General features: G+C 39.1%; 1 protein-coding gene across 3 annotated transcripts in view; it reads left to right on the top strand.

Annotated features, from left to right (window-relative positions):
- The window catches only part of LOC150085444 (heparan sulfate glucosamine 3-O-sulfotransferase 1-like), an 81,466-nt gene that overhangs the window by 35,280 nt on the left and 26,929 nt on the right, over positions 1-19,257 (top strand). The window contains exon 1 of one of the 3 annotated variants that reach the window (XM_090373252.1): positions 6,709-6,760. The exons of the other annotated variants lie outside the window; for them this stretch is intronic. The gene's annotated coding sequence lies outside the window, so the exon portion shown is untranslated. Of the gene's footprint in view, positions 1-6,708; positions 6,761-19,257 lie in introns of those variants that run through there. 3 annotated transcript variants of the gene reach the window in all.

Below are 19,257 nucleotides of genomic sequence, written 5' to 3'. Positions count from 1 at the left end.
AACCTTTTAGGCATTTATTAAGCAGGACCACGAAAAGATTATCAAGAACGTGTTTCTAGTTTCAAAAACCTGCATGAGCGTGAAGGTTCATTTACTGCACAGCCATCTTGAACAGTCCTCATATACTCGGAGTGATCGAAGACTAGGGTGAAAGGTTTCAACAAGAGATCAAAGCTACGGAGTCGATATCGTGGGGGAAAGATGCTGCGGTAAATGGAATGAAGCAATTATGGTAAACTAGCGTTGGCGTTAGAAAAAGATTCATTCAGAAAGAGTTTCAAAAAAGCACAAATCTGATGATTAATCTGATTCAGTTTTATTTTTCATTTTGTTCCCAAAAATAAACTGACGCGACAAGATAGAACCAACAGCTAATTTGGAATGAACACCACCAACCTTTGCGCGCGCACGTGGAATCAATTAATCTTTGCTTGTCATCTCGCTTCCTGCTAGCATTAAAAACCACCCTAATTCTGTGTACACCAACCAGCCACAATCCGATACACGAAAAACATCGAAATGAATAAGTTGGTAAACAATCAATGTCCACATTGGCATACATAAAGATTCTTCCACGCTTAATCCTGAACTCTCTTGTTTTGATACCGCTCTAATTGGGGTGTGAGCCATACGGAGATTGTGTACAATAAAACCACTTAACCGACACTACATGGACCATTGTATTCAATTAATGATTCCGCCACTGCACTCCCACCAGATAGTCCGTTAAATTTACCCCTCCACACGTCTGGTCAACGTTGCCCATAGCGAACAACGTAACCGCTGCTCGCTCCCTGAAAACACCCAGAACCGTGATAGCGATGCTTGGAATCTCTCTCTCTGTACTCTCGCCCCCCCCACGCTACCCCTCTTTCCCACCAACCCATGTCAGATGCAGGTTGTCAGGGTTTACTGCTGTTATTCGCCTTGGGCGTTAATGTACTGATAGCATCGAAGTTTGCAGTGCAAATTCGCGTCGTGTGGAGTGTGTGTGTGTATAGGTAGAGGAAGCGTTTGTGCGTGTGCGCGCGAAGCTCGTGCTATTCAAGGCCTGTGTACAAACCTATCAGTTGCACGATTATGCCGGTGAATAGAGGCGTTATGCAGTCGGGCCGGTTTCGTTTTCGAAACGCTGCCGGTCACAAGAACGGGTCTGTTAAAATAGCTTTAAATTGGATCGTTCCACAGAAGATGCGGATTTTAATTAGAGGTATCCGGACGCAAAAGTTGTTTTCCAATGGGTGTCGCGTGCATGGCTTTTCTACTCCGATATATCCTCCCACGCAAGTCCAAAATTCAAATCATATTTAACGTATGGACTTGGCGTGTAAGTCCTTACGTTAAAAGAAATGTAGAAAATGGATTGAATTCAATGTTTTTAGAGATGGCGTATAGTTTGATTTGTTTCATTGTTTACTGATGGCTCTTAAGATGACATTGCAGCCTCCATACTTGCAGACTGACATTGGTAAAAACCCTTGTATTTGACAGATAGAGGTTGTGGATCGCAGGTTGCCATGCATTTATAACAACGCCACTTAAAGCCTAATAAAAAACTTTCCCGGATTCAGACATTTCTCCTGCTGGTATAGAATCTGTACGGTGTGAGATAGTTGGAAGCAAAGGTATAACCAGTGTGGGAGTAATCTACAGGCCAGGTGATTGTGAAGATTATGATGAGAGGTCTGTACATACAAATGGAATGGGGAATGTCTTGTTATGGGTGATTTTAATTTGTCTCTTATTGATTGGAGCAAATGGGAAGGAAACTCCACATGGGGGACAAAATTTTTAAATCAACTAGATGATTGCTATTTGTATCAACCAGAGGATATTCTAGACCTCATCACCCATGAAACAGATGGCATAATGGAGCTGGCAGTACAGGAACCTGTATCAGGAAGTGATCACGGACTTCTACGGTGAGAGAGAGATTGCAGTTGTTAAAGGCAAAGGAATGGGTTATAATTTCAGAAAAGGAAATTTGATGCCTTAAGAAGCTACATGGCCTCTATTAACTGGGTAGATATCGCACAGAGAGCGAATGCAATTGAATTATGGTATACCTTTTAAAACATTAATTGCAGAAGCCTTTAATGCGTATATACCATTGAAAAAACACTCCACGAGGAAGATTCCAAGTTGGATGAATAATGAAGTTGCCAAATTACTTGAGTAGAAAAAGACATCATGGGAAAGTTATAGAGCAATAAACAGTACTGAAGCCAATAACAGCTACAAATTGATCTGTAATAATGCCACTGAAAAGGTTAGGCTGGCAAAGGCATATTATGAGAAATCGCTAGCAAATAGGGAGGAGATAAGGAATTCTTCACATATATAAATTCAGAGAAGAGAACGACAAACCAGATCGGACCTTTATGTAATGGACGTGGGATAGTATTAGATACCCCAGATGATATTGCAGATGAACTCAACAGTTACTTTGCATCGATATTTACAGAAGAATATTTACCTTTATGTCAATGAGAAATTCTAGGAGTGACGTTGGAAAATACGAAATTAATAATATTGAAATTTCACATGATTATTTAATGAAAAAACTTTCAAGCCTCCAGACGAGTAAAGATCCTAAGGTTGATGGCATATACCCCATAATTTTAAGGGAGGAGGCAAGTGAGGGCATTGAATCATTGAGGCTAATTATGACAGCATCACTGGACTCGCGAGTGATCCGTTAGATTAGATTGGAAAAGTGCCAATGTATCTCCAATCCATAAGGGCGGTTCTAAGAGTGAAGTGGGAAATTACAGGCCGGTTAGTCTAACTTCAGTAGTAGGGAAAATCATGGAGACTATGATCAAGGGTGAGATTCAGGATCACTTAGATAGAAATGGAATTCTGAAGGATACTCAGCATGGTTTTGTAAAGGGAAATCATATTTAACAAATCTGGTTAGCTATTTTGACAGGGTCACTCAAGAGCTGGACTTTGAGAATAATTTCGACATTTTTTGTTTGGATTTCAGCAAAGCATTTGATTCAGTCCCACATGAGCAGTTACTTTATAAGCTGGAACAGGTTGGAATCGCAGGGAAAATCCTTAGACGGATAGCAGGATTGCTTCAGGGGGCAGGAGTTGTGATAAATGGTTATTCTTCAGATTGGGTTGATGTAATAAGTGGTGTTACCCAAGGATCAGTATTAGGACCACTGTTGTTTTCGATTTTCATAAATTATGGGATAGAAAACTGACGTCTAAATATGCAAATGATGTAAAGATTGGTAGAGTAGTTAATGATCACCGCCAAGCAGAGCTTCTTCAGAGTGACCTAGATAGACTTCAAGGATTGTCATAAAAAATGGCAGCTATGCTTTAATCCAGCAAAGTGTAAGGTATTACACCTGGGGAACAGTAATCCCAAAATAACTTATTCACTTGGTGGAATTGAACTAAAGCCAGTAGTGGAGGAAAGGGACTTGGGTATTCTGATACGGTCAGACACGAAGTTCTCCGATCATTGTAGACTGGTTGCAAGGAAGGCCCATTGTCCTATCGATGATTTATCGAACATTTGTTTCTAGAGATAAGAACGTCATAATCCTATTATATAAGAGTATTGTCAGACCACACTTGGAATACTGTTTTCAAGTATGGAGACCGCACCTAAAAAAGACATCGAGCTTCTTGAAAGGGTCCAAAGACGGGTAACTCGCCTGGTGAGATCGGAAAAAGGGCGTCCATATGAGGAAAGACTTCGAATATGTGGGTTGCATAGCTTAGAAACTAGGCATTTTAGAGGAGAGGCTTGATTGAGGTGTGTAAGGCTCTGAAAGTCATAAGTAAAATGAATGAGGACGAAATTTTCACGGTTATGATTCTACAACTAGGGGCCATAATTTCAAGTTACGGGGGGAAATGTTTAGATTGGATTTCAGGAAGTTTTTTATTTTAGCCAAAGAATTATCAATTACTGGAGTGAGTTACCTACATGGGTGGTAGAGGCTGACAGTTTGTGGAAATTCAAAGGTCAGCTGGATAGTTTACCTACTGGTCTATTTCCTTTTCTTTTATTAATTTTTGTTTTCTTCGTATTTTTTTTGGCTGGTGTAGCATAAGCCATAGACTTCCTTGCACCATGTGGCCATTGCTAATACACTCTCTATATATTTCTCTCCGAAGATTATTGTTTGAAAACTTTTTGTTTCCCTGCCTTTCTGAGTTTTACGATCTTATTTTCTAGCACAATATTTGCCATATTGGGCAGTCTTTGCTATCGAGAAAACCATCGCCAATCAGAATAATTCTCTCAAGTAGCATATTGGTTACAATTGCTACCCTTCGACAACGTATGAAAAAGACCTCGCTTCGAATCCATAAAGAGGAGAGTTATAATTTGTTATCCAGCAAAACAAGCAAACACAATGCACGCATAGATGCACATACTTTACAGGCAAATACATTAACACCTCATACATTTAAAACTAAAAAAACCACGGCAGTTTGAAGTTTGGTGCCTCCACAGTTCTGATGGAATACCACCGAAATTTGAAGCTTGTCAAGATTTTCTCATGGAACTCTTCATTTTCTTTTCGCCAAATATCTCAGTATTTGTTGTAACTCCCTCCTGAAAGCTGAATACTGTTCAGTAATGGTACTGGCGAATCTAACCTTCAAGGGCAGGGCCATTAACTGCTACAGCTTTAAGATATACGGTGAAAAATAATTGAAACAGGTCAAATGTCTAGAGTGAAGAAGCGAGTAGTAGTAGTGGCACATGATGCAAGAAAGCAAGTGTAGGAGCTTATGCAGCATCAGCCAAAAAAAAAAAAAAAAAAAATCACACCATTCCCTCCAAATGCCTGTCCAGTTCCTCCTTAAATTTATTTAACCTATCAACTTCCACAACGACAGATGGAAGTTTGTTCCAGCAATTAACCACCCGCTGGCTAAAGGCAAATTTCCGCACATCTATTCTACATCTGTCCTTTCTTAATTTGAACTTATGTCCCCGTAGGTTGGTAATCTGAACAAGTGGAAGGATCCCATCAGAATTCAGCGTGCTCAACCCATTCAAGGCCTTATAGACCTCAATCAGATCACCGCGCAGGTGCCTAGTCTCCAGCCACTGCAATTTGCAGAACTTAAGCCTCGCTTGGTAAGAGAATCCCTTCATTCCCCTCACCAATCGTGTTGCTCTTCTCTGTACACGCTCAAGCAAATCTACATCCTTCCTAAAATGAGGCCTCCAGACCTGTACGCAGTACTCAAGGCGTGGCCTGACCATTGCCTTATACAGAGGGACAATCACCTCCTTTTCCCTGCTAGCAAAATTCCTATATATCATTGACAAAACCCCATGACCCGCCCTAGCAGCCTGTCTGCACTGCTCAGAAAACTTCATATCTGACTGCACAATTACTCCCAGGTCTTTTTCATTTTCTACCACCTTAAGTGTAGTACCACACAGTTGATACGTTTCTCTGGGGTTACTTCTACCCATATGCAGTACTTTGCATTTGTCAAGGTTAAACTTCAGTTGCCACTTCTTAGCCCATCTGCCCAAATTATCTAGATCCTGTTGCAGTAGCACACTGCCATTACTGTCATTAACAACCCCTTACAAATTAAAATTGACAAAAAACATTGGTACTGGAATAAAACATGTCATATTGAAATATACTGTTCAACCTCCCAAAACAATCGTTCATCGCATGCTACGTAAAGTCGATTATCCAAGTTTCGTAGAGGTCATTGGCATGTTCCATTGTAGTTCATCGCCCTACTGGAAACTGATGAAAATTGATCATGGAACAGCCAATGGTTTGAGACTCTCCTTTCACTTTATTGCTATGACTGTTTCCTGGTGATAGCACGTTAAACTACTTTTTTTCCATTGGAAAATTCCGTATAATTCCCACAGTCAGAATATCGTTCTTATGCCAGTTAGACTGTTCTGTATACCCTCCAAAGTAGACCAATTTTTCTGATCATGGTCTTTTTGAGCAGCGACCTTTGCATTGTTCATTTAACTATTTTAATTTATTTTCCTGTATCTGTTCTAACAATACGAGTTTGTTGGACTCACCAGAGTACCTTCCATTTGCTATGTCCATACGTAGAAGTAACCTGTCCACACGAGAGAATTGTGAATTACAAAATGAAAATCGTATTGGGAAATCCAACAATTTCTTCAAATCTTTGGAATAAAGATTTCTTCAAATTCGTTGTCCAGTACTGAATAAAGAATATATTCAGTATTGGACATTACCTCTTTTGTCCCATCAAAAAACAGCGAATATAAACGAGAGGGAATAAGAACAAAAAAGAAAGAGATCAGCACTAGGGATGAGGAACAGATATCGATAACTTGAATAATGAATAGAGTCATCTGTCTAATTAGAAAAAGCCAATCAGGATGCAGATTAATAAACAAAATACAAAAGAAAAACTTGCCATCCTTTGTAGCAATTGTGCATTGAAAATTCTTTCTTTCTGTTGAATGTACGGCTGTGTGAGTGTGACACCCGCTTGCACTACAGCCAACAGTGTTCAATTTTTGATTACCACCCCAGATGCCGTACCTACCCAGGTGTTGCCAGCAGCTCAAATACTCCCGCGCAGGCATTCTCACGGTTAGTATGCGCTCTGATATCGAAGAGAAATGAGGGGCATCGGGATTTCTGTAGACGCTACTCCTAAGAAATCGCAATCTCTCTTCTTAGTGCATATATCTAATAAACATCTCTTCCTGACACCACCATCCCTTCGAAACAAGCGATGGATAAGAATAAGAAAGGTATGGACTTGCCCTACATCTATTTTTAAATTAAATAAATAGATAAAAATATATTAAATGTATATATTATATAACGGAAGTTATTTTATTAATAATATTATTAATTATTTTCTTATTTTAAAGTTTTATATTTATTATGGACTAGAAGATGTACTCAGGAACAATCTAATAAAACGCACACGGTTGCAAATTTGTTTTCGACACTTCCTTAGGGCATTTAACCCTCCCCCCCCCCCACACGTACAAAGAATGCCCTTGCACAGTGACGTCACATATTCAATGGAGGGTTTTATGGAGTAAAAGTTCAAGATATCACGTTCTGTTAAGTCGGGAATACATTCAAGTATCACATAAATATCTAATTATCGTACAAACTTTGTTAAGCCTAATGATGTAAAGACTTGAAGGCTTTGCCGAATAAAAACAGAACGCGCATCCAAGATTACTCGTCTTTGCCATTAAATATGCATTAGTCGCAGAAGAGATTTTTAGCACAGATTGCTAATTTGGCGAAAAGAAGTGAAAAATGCAGAACAAGTTCGAATCTAGTTATTTATTTAAAAGTAACTGTGAGATCTTATTATAATCCTATCCTCTTTGCATGGCTTCTTGGGTTCAGTCGATATCTAAATGAAATTCAAAGACACTGAAAGATTTTGGATGTGTGAAGTAGAAAGATGTTCAAAATTCGTTATATTCTCTTCTGGAGGCTTTTATCGCGAAGCCTACTCCACCGTTTCTTGGTCAATATAGAATGCGTTAAGTTGAATTTTGTAGAACAAGTTGTGGACTATTTGGAATCAACGCTTTGCTTGATGAGTGATTTCTCGAAGTACCAAGGAAATAGAAGTAAAATTTTCCATTTATTTTTCCTTTTTAACTTATTTTCGCTTGTTCGAATATATATCAGCTTCCAGTCTGCTTTTCTTGATGACCCATGTGCGTTGGTAGATTCTGCAGAATTAAAACTTACTTTTATTAAGAGGTCTCTGTAGCGATACTGCTCATCAAGGTCGAATTTTAAAACAAATCCTAGTTTACTCTGAAGTTTAATAGTTAATAAATGCAAATGAATCAATACGTTTTCTTTTTAAGTACAAGTTAATAGTTCTGCGCTTAAAATTGAATTATCAGTATGTAATCTTTATTAAATTAAATCTTTAGATATCAATATCGCGAAAAAATTGTTAAGAATAAAATGTTTGCTTTCAGGCATGAAGAGTAATATTATTTTTCAGAAAATTCATAAAGAAAAGCGAATATAAAATGCATACGCCAACATGGCGTCTTAGTATTTTGTAGGCTGTCCTTTTGAGTTAACTTAAGTCCAAAAGAGTCTCACTGTTTGTTCAGAGCCTCTCTCAATTTCCCTTTTGTTGTCGATTGTTGATGTATCTCCTAACCCTCCTTTAACCACAAATTTTCTCCTTTTATACCAAATGGTGAATTATAATAAATGTAAATCAGCCATAAAGCGGCCATCATTGGATCTAACAAGCGTATTTCAATCCACAAGCGAATTCATTTCTCCCAATGTTTCAAACATATTTGGAGTTGACAGTCGACCATTGAAAAAATATACTTGCAATATGTATTGGGGCCCTCTCTTCTGAGAGTAATGGTTATTTCCAGAAGTCACATGATAAATACTTGTCATGTGACAATTAAAAACAGAATATAAGAAGCGTGAACACTCAGTAACAAGTGGAAGGAATAGAATGAGATAATGAAGTTCGATGGTGATTCTGTGATGGTCTTTCCGTGGTTTGGACTTTACATTCTGTCCTTAAGGGATGGGTGGAGCAAGGTTACACTCACCACATATCAAAATGTAGTAGAAAGTGTTTCCTTTACATGGTTATCAAAAAGTTCGGTGAATGATCTTATAATTCATGAATGCAAAGTGGTAAAAAGATTGAGGGTTTACCACGATATCCTTTGATCATGCGTACATGAAGTTTTAACTCATTACGCGCCAGCCCAGCGAAAAGCTGCTTTGAGTGAACACGTGTTTCTCTTATGGAAGAGGTCGTGTTATTGAGTTTTTGGAGGCGGTGGTGTTATCAGAATTTGTTCCGCCAGGTATTGAGTTTAGAAGGAAATTTCTTTTGCAAAGCAAGGTCACTCTTAATGTATCCTGCTACGAAGATTTTTAAAATTTGAGAGAAGTATTCCGATGTAAACAATCCGAAACGCTTTCTCCTTTATGGGATTTTTTTCTGCCCCGTGATGGGTACTGGTACAAAGTACGTGGGGTGATTGGTTGTGTCCGTATACTATTATTATTGTTACTGTTGATCGAGAAACTCTTACTGTCCTACAGGTGTTCAGGATTGCGGCTTTCTGGATTCCATGTACGTGTTCAATTATTATTTTATATAAACCCCAAACACGAAAGGTATTAGGACCTATAGTACTTGGTACCGTGTGCGGGTTAAAGTTTTAGAAGATACTTGTTGATATTAGACTTGAATTTCTGTAGATTGCACTTTTCAGGAAATACGTGTAAAGGAACGTTGTTCCAGAAAATAGAAGTAGAAGGGATAAATGAGGAAAAGTTGGTTCTGTGAGACTGGAGTTGGACAGTGAATGAATGTCAACTGGGTTGAGGCGCGTATTCGGACTGGTTTGGAAGAGAGTGGAGGAAATATAGATGCCAGTTCAAAAGAACTGGGCCCATGGATCTATCTGTAGAAAAATCATTTAACAGAAACTGAGCGGTTCGATGTGACAGAGAATAGACTCTGTAAGAAACGGATTATTAATTAATCCGACTGCTCTCTTTTGAATGGACTCTCGAACCCAGAGAGGTTTTGGGAGCCACCCAAGATGTAAGAAACAATATTCCATGGTAGGAGGACGGATCTGAGATTTATTCAGAAGAAAAGTAATGCCGAAAAAGAAAACCCAGTTTTTTTTTTTTTTCGATGCAAAAGCAATTTTAATGTGCTTAGAGGATGAGGATAGGAGCAGTATTCCGAACAATTGAGGATAGGAGCAATTTTAATGTCATCGAGGATGAGGTACTATAAGTAGATATTTTTTTTTTTTTTGGAGGAATAAAACAGTATTGAGTTTAGAAGGATTGAAATTAAATTTTTCTTTGTCCCGTTGGAGAATGATCTGGAGATCAGCATTTAAAGAATTGGTGGTGGATATTCCAAGTTGAAATTTCTTTTGCAAGGCAAGTTTCTTAAACTAGAAAGTGGAATATAGTGCGGTATCATTAGCCATCCTGCGAATAGGATTTCCAGTGAGTGTAAGAAGGTCATTGATATACAAGAGGGAAAAGAGTGAGAAAGAACTGAACCTTGAGGAACATCAGTATTAGTGGAGAAGTTAGAATACAGAGAGCCATCTACGATCACCCGCATTGAGCGTTCAGAGGGAAAACTGGATACCAATTGCAAAAAACATTCGACAATCTGTAACATGGTAGTTTGTCTAGAAGGCCTTTATGCCAAACACGAATCAAAAGAGTTAGAAATTAAGAGCAAATGTTTTTTGAGTTTTACATAATTTTTCCATCGAATTTCTCCAAGGAGGGGTAGCATAGGCTAATATATCACCAACAGATCGACACTGACGGAATCCATATTAGCAATCATTGATCAGATGGAAAGTTTCGAGATATAAAGATTATATTGAAGAATAACAATGTAAACATTTATCATAGAATAAAATTTAACTTTGATTATTCCTTGTATATTATTATTATCTATATGGTGCAAGTAAGCCTGAGGCTTATGAGGACCCTGGGTTTGCCAAGCCCATACTCACCTGAGCCCCTGGGGTTAGTTCGAGGACAGCGTATTTTGAATTACAAATTGCAGACTTGGTTAATGGGACGCTATGTCATTAATAACAATTATCCACTAATATAATTAGCGGATAATTATTATTAATTTGCATTTAATAAATTATTAGCATTTTAAACTGTTAGGCTAAAGGTTTTTAATACAGTAATTTGCATTTATAATAGTTAACCCATTATGTCTTTATTATAATTTGCAATTTTTATAAAGCCCACTGGGGACTTAAGTCAAACGAAAAATGTAAAAATAAGGGAAAGTACGGGAAATGCTCCCTTAAGATATAAATCGCGTAATCATTTTAGCAAAAAATGATATTTAAAACCATTTTTAACGCATATTTAACACTCATAAATAAAATGGTTCATCCTTTAAAATATAAAGAGGGCTTTGCAATATTGTGCCAAAACCAAAAGAGAAGAGAATTTTCTCTGAAGAAAATAAAAATAATAAAAAGAAAATAAAAATAATAAATAAATTCAAATTTCTTCACATTTAATTCGTCTTCCCCCAAAAAAGTCTTCTTTAAGGTGAGCACAAATTAATCTCCTTAATCCGTGCAGTTTTTCTTTTTTTTTTCAGCACCTCTTATCAATTTCGCCGCGACCTTTCCATTCTGGGCTTCGTTTGCTACTTGGTACGATGTCCTGTAGTCATCACGAACCTTCCGTCTTTGTGTGTCGGCTCCTTTGCTTGGCGGACCTTCGGGAGCTCGGCTTTGCTAAGGCAAATATCGATAAATTCATGGGAAGCTGCAGGTGCACGAGGGTGGAGAAACGGGGAAAGGAGAGAGAGAGAAAGAGAAAGAGAAACGGCGCGTGTGTGTGTAGGTAGAATTGTGGTTGTCTTTGTTAACTGCACAACCAAGCCCAACACTCCCCTCACTTACACAGCAAGTAAGACCGTTTTACTATCAGGATCATTCTTGGGTTAGGGCAGGCACGTTTGTATTGATTGCAGATGCCTGACATTAGCAAAGTTTGACTGTCTAACGACTACCACCATTACTGTTTCCGCATAATTTTTTTACGTTTCCAGAATAGACAGAAAGGCTGTTCAGTGCGTGGGAAGTACAGATGCCGAATTACTACCACGAAGATGTGCCACAAGTGGAGATTGCCCCTTTCTGATTCTGATGCAGTTTCTGCGTGGTCATTGATTTCTACGAAAATCATCGTTGGGGAGCCTTCAATGGGTAACAAAAGCTTGCTCAATACCTGTCCATATTCAAGCAGGTATACATATAAAATTAGTTAGGCAATAAAATTTAAAGTATTGATAATAAGAAAAGTAGTAATTTGTAAACAAATGGATACAAGTCAAGGAAATTGATATAGGGGCACATTGTATTATGACGACACCATGTATGAACTTAAGGATAAAAGATGCCATTTTCAAAACTATGTAAATCAGTTAATACGCACCTGAAAATGATGGTCCAGCAGACCTTGAGTAGGTATATAATTACTCATGACAGCCAGGCAACAAACGAAGAGAACTTTCATAATACTAATGGGAGAGCTCAAGAGTAGAATCCAAATGGTATTAAAACTCCTTTTCACCAAAAATTCCAAATTTCTCACCCCCAAAAAAGCTTCTCACGCACTTTTAGTTGGATTCGTGTTTCGAGACCTAACCGTTCACTCCATTCGGAAAATATCTTCACTCCGAAGAAAGTTCTCCGTTGCTTCAGGTCTGGTTGTCAAACTTTGTCGGCTATGCCTTTTAAGCCGTTCTTCATATGTGAAGATTTGAGGTCATCAATAATGTGATCGTTACTTTTCGAACCCTCTCCAGAAGTTCTGTGTGTTTCGTAAAAACAATGTTCCAAGTGCGGTATGATCATCGTCTTTACTAGCAAAGATCCTGCCTTACTGGGTGACACAGTTGGTAGAATCGCTGTTTTCCCCCCATCAGGTAGAAAAGACCTGAGTTCGAATCCCTCGATGACGTAAAGAATTTTTAGGCCTTTTTCACAACGTGGCTGAGTGGGTCTTGTCTCAGGCGAGGGTAGCGTGGTTTTTCGTCCAGCAAACAGCAAATCGACCACAGAGCACACGCAATTTATAGACGTATTATATACGGCGCAATATCGAGCGAAAAGTTCCTATAAATCATGGACAGGTAACCATGTGCCTTTCTATTCGCTTGTTTACATGCGGTGGGAAGAGGGTGTCTCGTGGGTCGTCTGCTGTGGAATTCAAACTTCTGAGTGTGTGGTGCATCGTCATTAGGGATATTGTTCTTGCATTCCCCATATTGTATTGCGATGTAAACTGTCTCAGAGTGACCTTCCGTTGAGCCCATGCAACGCGCTGCACCCTTCGCTCACCACGAACATTCACTTAGAGTAATCCCTTACTCTTATACCGGCTGGAGGTGGTTTGACCCATTCGACAACATTCTTTCTACATCTTAACCACAGTGGGCCGTGAGCAACCGACGAGACTTACCGTTTCCAATCAGGAAGCGCCCGACGCATGAGCTCCCATAATCGTGCCCTTTTGGTCTAAGAAGTGGGGTCGTCCAAGGCTCGGTCGTTGGACCACTGTTGTTTTGAATTTCATAAAATCACATCGACGAATGGACACAGGTATGATGTCCAAACTCCAGATGGGTGAAAATTTGGAGAGTGGTTAACGATCAGTGCGTGATATCTTTACTACGTCTCATAACTGATACTTTATCACTTTGACTGAACGACCTGTTGCAAATTACTATTGCTGTAGCGTACGAAGCTGTTCGGCTTTTTATACTGCGAGCTATGCAGCATAGTCCTTTACCAATGGGGTGGTCATAATTTAGTGATCACTGATGTACCTGCAATTTTCGGACCATTCCTGAAGCCTATCCAGTCGTCCTGAAGAAGTTCTACTTGGCACTGATCATTAATCACTCTCCCAATTTTCACTCATCTGGAGTTTGGACATCATACCCTCTTTCCATTCGTCGATGTCATTTAGGAAATTTGAAACAACAGTGATCCAACAACCGATCCTTGGACAACCCCACTCACTTCTTAGACCAAACTAAGGAATAACCATTAATCTCAACCCTCTGCCTCCTTCCCTGTGACCACCCTGAGATCCATACCAGTGATGAATGAATGAATGATCTTTGTTATGTGTTAGAGGAAAATGTAACTTTGTATACTATCCGTCATGGTGAACTGCCAGAGGACATAACAAGGAAATATTTTTAAAAATAGATCACACAGGTATCTTAAATATAATGTAACTTTCAGAAAAATTAGTATAAAGAACAGATAAATTATAATACATGTAGACTGCTGTACAGGATGGCCGCAAAGTCCCTGCACATGAGATTGTGTCCTCTGTTAATTATTTGTTTCAGCAGATCACTTGATAGGGCCATATTTTTTCGATATAAGTGTCAATGACACTACTTATTTGAACATGCACATACAGAGTTTGTTCCACAACTGCGTTGAGAGAGGTCTCGAGGCAACAGTTATCCTGCAAGATGATGGTACTCCAGCAAATCATGCTCTCCCAGTTAGAGAATATTTGACGACAAATTCAGTGGACGATGAACTAGGCGTGGATCTGATATGGTGTTTCTTCCTCAAAGTCCAGACTTAACAGCATGTGACAAATCGCTTTGTGGTATGTTGAAAGAATTTCTCAACTCCGCCTAACAACAGTTGAAGGCCTAGAAACAGCTAGCACGGACTGCTTTTATTACTTCCAATCGTCAACATGTAAGAAGATTCTAATGTATTCACCATCCCTCTACTATTTACCCTTTTGATAGAAGCCATGTATCGTCTTAAACTGTCACGGGCCTAGCATGAATAGGGACTTTGTGGCCGCTCTGTATAATGTTCTCAAAAAGTTATATCATATCTTATAGGATATTTTCAACAAATATACTAACGAGTATTTTATATAAATAATTATAAAACCATAGCCTGGAAACCTTTTCAACATTGGCACCCAACCTGTCTTGTTTGATTCTAACATGTTCCAGCTTTACAGTAATCCCTCATTTAGTACACTCAAATGCTTTGCAGAAATCAAAGTAATCATGGTCATAACTTTTTTCTTACACCCATCTTACGAGTCTGCTGTAATGTGAGATATCACACTCAGGAGAATGAAAAAAGCCTGGAAGTAATTGCGCACTCAGACATGAAGTTCTCTGAGCAGTTCAAACGGACTGCTAGGACACTTATGTGGTCTTTGTCAATGATATGCAGGGATAAGGAAGTGATTATCCCGTTATGAGGCAATGATTAAGTCACATCTTGAATACTGCATACAGATCTGAAGGCTTCATTTTAGGAAGCACGTATCTCCTGGAATTGGTGCAAAGAAGGGCAACGAAATTGTGTAGAGAGAGAGAGAAAAAAAAAAAAGGGTGCTCTTCCCAAGAAAGGCTTCAGTTCTGAAAATTGCGCTGTCTGAAGGCTAAGTACCTGCGAGGTGATCTGATTGAGGTGTTTAAAGCTTTGGACGTATCGGTCAAGCCCAATCCAACCAAATGGAATCCTTCCTCTTGCTTAGACTACACACATGGGGGAATATATATTCACTGAGGAAGGACGGTTGCAAGATAGATGTGCTGAAGTTTACCTTCAGCCAGCGAGTATTTGATTGTTGAAACAAACTTTTATTTAGTGTTGTGGAGGCTGGTAATTTGAATAAATTCAAAGAAGAACTAGACAAACTATTAGAGGGGACGGACAGGTGATATGGGAATGTCTGTTATTGAATTTTTTTTGGCTGATCTGTATAAGTTTGCTTTCTGGCATTATTTGTCATTATTATTATTATTATTATTATTATAAATACTAAAATAGCTAACCAGATTGGTTAAACATGGCGTTGACTTTACAAAATCATTCTTCCAGTGTTCCATTTCTATCTAAACGAGCCTGTACTGTACTCTTGATCATTGCTCCCATTATTTTCCCAACCACTGAAGTCAGACTGATCGGCCGGTAGTAACCTACTTCACTCTTAGAACCACCTTTATGTATTGACGATACACTGACATTTCTCCGGCCTAAGGGAATCTCTGCTGAGTCCTGCGATGCCCTGATAATTAACTTTAATGGCTTAATGTACAAAGTAATCTCGGTTGGAATCCCGCAAGGGGAGTACTATCTGGTCTCTTCTTCATCGCTCTCATCTCCCCACTGGTAGTCTTGGAGCTGAATACCCTGGTTTATGCTGATGACCTAAAGATACTGACGCCAATTAAGACAAATTAATACCCTCACCAAATCTAAGAAGAGCTAACCTCCACTCTCTCATCAATATCTACCTACCTCAAGCAATTTGGCCTACGATAAATCCTGAGAAGTCAGAAACCATGGTTTTCTCGCTCAAACAAAATCCTAAAAAAATCCATCCGGCCCTCAATGGAGGTTCGGTTCCGCTTGTTCAAAATCGCATTGACTTAGGGATCAGATTCGACCCAAAGCTTCTGTTTCGCCAACATGTTGACATGCTTCGCACACAAGCTGCCAGACTGGGATAGTTATACAAGCAGCATTTGCAACATTCAAATCCATCATGGTCAGATACATCGCATCAATTGTTTATCCTCCGCTTCTCTATGCCGCAGAGATTTGGGCATCTGCATCTCCCTCTACCACCAAATCAGCGTTCTCCTCCGAGTACTGGCTCCTCAAGTGGGCTTGCCACAAGCTCAACCTACCTCCTCAACTCCGAACCACCGCTATGACCAACACACTCGACCTCCCAAGGCTTACGTGGCTCATTGATGAAAGGAGACTCGTCATTATGGTCAAGCTCATGACTGGTCTCCTCTCCTCTCCTTCTGGGACACCTGTGCATGGAGGATCCCAGTGACGCATCTGCGGACAATTCCGCAGCTGTGCACCTGTCGGACCAGTTCCTTCCTCAGCAGATGTTAGCACGCATCCAGGATCTAGATGTCCATTTTAACAAGTTTATTCAGGGTCGACAATACAGGAAAGAATACTCCGTGTGGGTGGCCAAGGCCACCACTGTTATAACCTGAGCACCCCGATCAATGCATCCTATTACTCAATTCAATCAAATGTATATAATTATGTTATGTGTTTTGTAACTAAGGGTGTGTATACTCACTTAATGTCTAGTATACTTAATTATTTCTTTACTTTTTTTTCTAATACTTTATTAGCTTATTCATTATTATTTTATCCTTTTGGTTTATTCAGGCAACCTTGCCGTTATGTTATTTTGTTAACCCCTGGCCACTGTGCTGTGATGGGTAGTTGCAACTACATTATTATGTGATCATCATCTCTGTGCTGCAATAAAGATCTATTTCTCTCTCTCTCTCTCTCTCTCTCTCTCTCTCTCTCTCTCTCTCTCTCTCTCTCTCTCTCTCTCTCTCTCTCTCTCTCTTCCCCCCCATCTCCCTCAAAAGTACTGGGTGTATGCTATCTACTCCAGCCTTACTTGCCATTAGGCTCAAAGTTTTTCTAATAAATAATCATCTCTAATTTCATTATCGCTAATTTTACACTGCTCAGACTCACTCACACAGCCTCTCCTCATTACGAGGGATCTTTCGTCTGTAAAAATTGAATCAAATTGCCCATTAATTGATCAGCAACAGTAAGTGGACTGTCTGACTTCTTCACACCCATTATGCAAGGCTCCTATTTGATTCGTTTTCATCTTCTTTGTATTCACCTGCATGAAAAACTCCGTTCTTTGCTCTCCTGTGCCAGTCTAACCTTATCTGTGGTACTGTTACAGATCAACTTGTAACTCTCATAGACTTCAATACTCGTTATCGCTCTGAACTCTCCTGTGCAATCTTTATCTGCTCTATTAGATTCGCCACCTTTGTATTCATGATATGCTTTCTTAATGGTATATATGCATTTGTCGCTTCTATGATTATTTTGCTTTAAAGTTGTTCCATAATTCTAATATAATCACCATCCTTCTGCTATCTACCCTTTTGATAGACGCCATGTATTGTCTTAAACTGTCACCGGCCATTTTACTGAAATTAAAATCGATGTCTTTACTTTTAACAACTACAACCTCTTTCTTCGTCTTCCAACTAAGGACTGCGTGACCAATTCCTACTGTTGAGTTCTTTACCGAGAGCCCTATGATGTCATCTACTTCATGGGTAATGATCAGGTCTAGAATATTTCTATCTTTAATATTTTCTGTAACATGCTACTACAAATACTAATCATCTAGTTCACTTAAATTTTGTCCTCCATGGTGGCTTTCCTTCCCACTTTCTGCAGTCAATAAGAAGAAAATTGAAATCACCCATAAGACATTCACGCTTGCTCACCCATTCCATCTGCATGTAGGAGTTCTCATCGTATTCTTCACAATTTTCTGGTCTATGGATTATACTCCCACGCTCATTTTACCATTCGCATCCAACTACTTCACTCCACACAGATTCTATGCTGGCAGGCTTAACTTCTCAATCTCAGAAAATTAGTCGTGCTCAGACCCCTTCTATCTTTCCTAAATACATTGCACACATCCTAGTGAATATCATCACCCCACATTTCGGGTGGGACTACGTTTCCTTACCCCTGTTATGTCAGCGTTAGTTGTAATAACCAGGAATTTGAATACATTCCCATAAACAAGAACTCTTGTTTGCAAATGTTACTTCGATCCATATTATAAGATGAACGGGTATATAGTCTTTATTATCCGCGTCTCCCCTCCCATAACTAGCAGTTTCCTTGAACCCTTAAGGCCTCCTCAATAATATTAGCAAAGACCTTCGTTTAAGTGTACTCAGTATCCACAAAATAAATCCCTAACTTTTGTCTAATAGTGTAATACTCCACTTTGCATAATAACTAGATGACCGAAGGAACATTCCGATATAAATTGAAAATGAGTTTCCTACTTTGTTTGCAGAAGTCGGTTTTCTTTTTAATTTATTTAATATTGGTTCCCACAGCTAAATTCTTTATAAATTTCAAAGTTCACGTGACCTTTTCTAATAGTAAAGTTCTCCTGAACATCTCGCCATATTGTACACAACCGCGGGTGAGTTTTTTTCGGGTATTTCTTGAAAATTTGCGTTTTGTTTAACAAACACTCAACTAAGGGATCATCATGGGAGGCTGGAAAAACGCAGTGATGCTTCTTCCATAGTTGCGAATGCAAACAAGACGTACAACCACTTTCAATATTAAGTAGTTCGCAAGAGTGAGGCAAAGAGCAGTTAGCCCAATTTGGCGATTTCTATGCAACACCTGCAGATCCTTACGCGCGGTAAACATTTAATATTTTACGAATCACAATGCGTTCTACTCACAGGAGATGTCTATTGACTTAAACATGGATTCCCACATTTTAAAATACTTCGAACAGATGGACTTAAAGACACTCTAAGGGATTGTTCCCCTTGCTGCAATCTCTTTTCATTCCCTAAATACGAAATGTTATACAGTAAACCACCAAATATACACTACTGTCTCTAAACAAAGAAGAAACTCCTTAATGACAAGGCAGGTTCATCAAAGTAAACAACTCAAATATGTATGAGTTGGTTTCGCTTTTTGGTTAATCAAAATATTTTGTAGACATCAGATGACGTCACCTTAGCAGCACCTCTTACGTCATTGCTGTAAACACGATGTAGTACCAAATACATTTTTATTATTCAAAATATAGCCATCGTAGATTCAAATGAATCCTCTCACAGGCC

Source organism: Mastigoproctus giganteus, chromosome 5, assembly GCF_048544385.1.
Source record: "Mastigoproctus giganteus isolate SK-2022 chromosome 5, ASM4854438v1, whole genome shotgun sequence".
NCBI classification, from domain to species: domain Eukaryota; kingdom Metazoa; phylum Arthropoda; class Arachnida; order Uropygi; family Thelyphonidae; genus Mastigoproctus; species Mastigoproctus giganteus.
The sequence above is the reverse complement of the archived record's forward strand: the minus strand, read 5'-3'. Positions and strand labels throughout refer to the sequence as shown.